This window comes from Alexandromys fortis, unplaced genomic scaffold (assembly GCF_014885135.2).
Source record: "Alexandromys fortis isolate MF-2015 unplaced genomic scaffold, M_Fortis_MF-2015_v1.1 scaffold_5, whole genome shotgun sequence".
In the NCBI taxonomy this organism is placed as follows: Eukaryota; Metazoa; Chordata; class Mammalia; order Rodentia; family Cricetidae; genus Alexandromys; species Alexandromys fortis.
This window is the reverse complement of record NW_026067924.1, coordinates 17494750-17497396: the sequence shown is the minus strand read 5'-3', so window position 1 is coordinate 17497396 and position 2647 is coordinate 17494750.

The following is a 2647-nucleotide window of genomic DNA, read 5'->3' as shown; positions in this document are numbered from 1 at the left end:
CAAATGGACTGATGTATTCTTTTTTTTTTTTTTTTGGTTTTTCGAGGCAGGGTTTCTCTGTGGTTTTGGAGCCTGTCCTGGAACTAGCTCTTGTAGACCAGCCTGGTCTCGAACTCACAGAGATCCACCTGCCTCTGCCTCCCAAGTGCTGGGATTAAAGGCGTGCGCCACCACCGCCCGGTTTTACCTCATGAATTTCTAACATCCATGATCTACTGACCCTCTCACCATGCTCTAGTTAGATAGAAAGTTGGTTTGGATGAATTCAGAACTCTGAACTCTATGTGAGTCAGCCTGAGTTACATATAAACAACAAATGTTGCTCTCTTCTCCAAACCTTTGGCTGCCTTTTACCTATTTCACTAAGAGAAACTGATCTCTTGAAATAAATTGGGAACTTGAAACAAAGATGAAATAATTTATTGCAAATCCTAGAGATAAAATGTCATTAAGGCAACATGACTTATCAGCATACTATGAGTACATTAGTGAATTTCACAATGTGAGTTGTAATCTGACATACATTTGGACAGTTATGCATTGTTTTTGTCAGTTTGTTTAGCTGTATGCCCATGATATATAAGAATACCTTTTCCCCGCAACTCTCCACACCCCACCTTTCTCTCATTCATATATTTTGAGACATGATCTTCCTCTGTAGACTAGGCTCGTTTGAAACTCTCCGTGTAGCTTTGGCAGCCTCAAATATGCGATGAGATTTCTGTCTCAGCCTCACTAGTGTTGTGAGTGCAGGCATGGACCACCACACTCATCAGCTTTTTAATGTGCAATACTTAATGCAATATTTTCTATAGTTGCATCCAAACACTAACAGTTCTCTTCATCCCATAATGATTGCATTTTCTTTCCTGGAATTTTTTTTTAATTTCTCAGATCATTTCACTTAAATCTGATATTAAGGCCTTCAACATTTTAATATTTGTGCACATTTAATTAGTGGAAATGCCCACTAATGCAAGGAACATCCATAAACTACCTTAAAAAGTATTTCAATATAATAAATGAGGAAAATTTTGTTAGTATCAAAATGTCATTCATACACAAATTCTCTAATATGCAATTTTTCATAAATAATTCATAGCATGCAGAGTTATCCAAAACTTAAGTCAAATCAAATGTATAATCTCCACCAGTATGAAACACCTACCTTGAACTAATGTTGACGTTTTGTGATGGTTCTCCACTTTCTTATAAAAGTGAAGATTGGTCTTTTTATCTTTTTGTCAGTGTTAATAGTGGATAAAGATTCACTATTCCTCTATATAGAGTGCCTTTTTAAACCATAAATCCTTAATATTTGATATGGAAAAACTAGAAACATTTTAAAGTGATGAAATATATTGTACCCTTAAAAAATAACTGAGAAAGGAGCTGGCAATTTTGCATGGGGTTAGACTCTGCCTCTTCTGTACAAGGCCTTGGGTTTGAGTCCTGGCACCACAGAAAACAAACAAAGCAAAGGAAGGGCTCTCACACCTTATAAAGCTATGAGACTTTGCTCTCCATGTAGATAATAAATCTCAGTGGAAATTCCTTGGCAAGAGACACTACAGAAATTCCCCTTGTGGGTAAACTTCCCCATAATCTTCTTGTGAAAATAAAATGAAATAATAAATTTTAGCATGGGTTGTGAAGAATGCATTGAGACTAAAATAGTTTTTAAAGCCAAACAAACCTCTTTTTTAAAAATCTCAGAAAATTGTCATGGTTCATGAGAAAAATTTAAGAGTTATTATGGTGCCAAGATCCAGCTTTCTTTTATTTATATTTTTCTCAACGTTTTATTCCTGAAATTCCAGTTGTGCTAATCATATAGCAATCTTTAATTCTTTGTAATAATGGAAAAGACCAATCCATTCCAATATAACCTTTTAAAAAAAACTAAAAAACTGTTGTCTTCAAATATATCTTTCATAATATTCTAGCACATTATAAATTTTTATTTGATCTTATTTTGATGATATTAAAATTATTAATTAAAAAATAAAACACTCTGGTGTGCAATGGATAATACATTATACTCCTAAAAGTTAAAAAATGTGTCATTTATGAACATTAATGTTTCAACCATCTGTTAAATGATTCAATATTAAGTACTCAGTATGTGTCCACTGATCCTTTTAATACTTCAAACAAACAGTGAATATCAACATCCCCAAATTTTCTGTGGTAGCATATATTCTAATACAGAAAATAGTTGTGTTTACTCTCATTGTACTGAAATAATGAGTTTTAGAGTGATATAGGTGTGATTTGAATAATTTCAAATAATTTACAATGATAAAACAAATTTAAAAAGTGAAACATCATTTCATCTAAGCCTTTCTGACCTTGAATTCTTGAACCTCCTATGTCTACCTTCCAATTTCTAGGATTACTTCTTGTATCACTCTGAATGGACTATCATTTGGTATGCAACATGGATCCCAGATATTTAAAAGTATAAACCTAAAGACTTTGAACAATGAACTTCTCTCTGTGGGGGGGTATACCTATTCATACATGTGCATACCAACTGGCTATCCAATATGGTATGCATTTTTATATAGTTAGGAATATACATGTAAAGACATATATGTATGTAACAAAAAATAATGAAAAATAGGTCAGGAATTTAAAAGAGAAC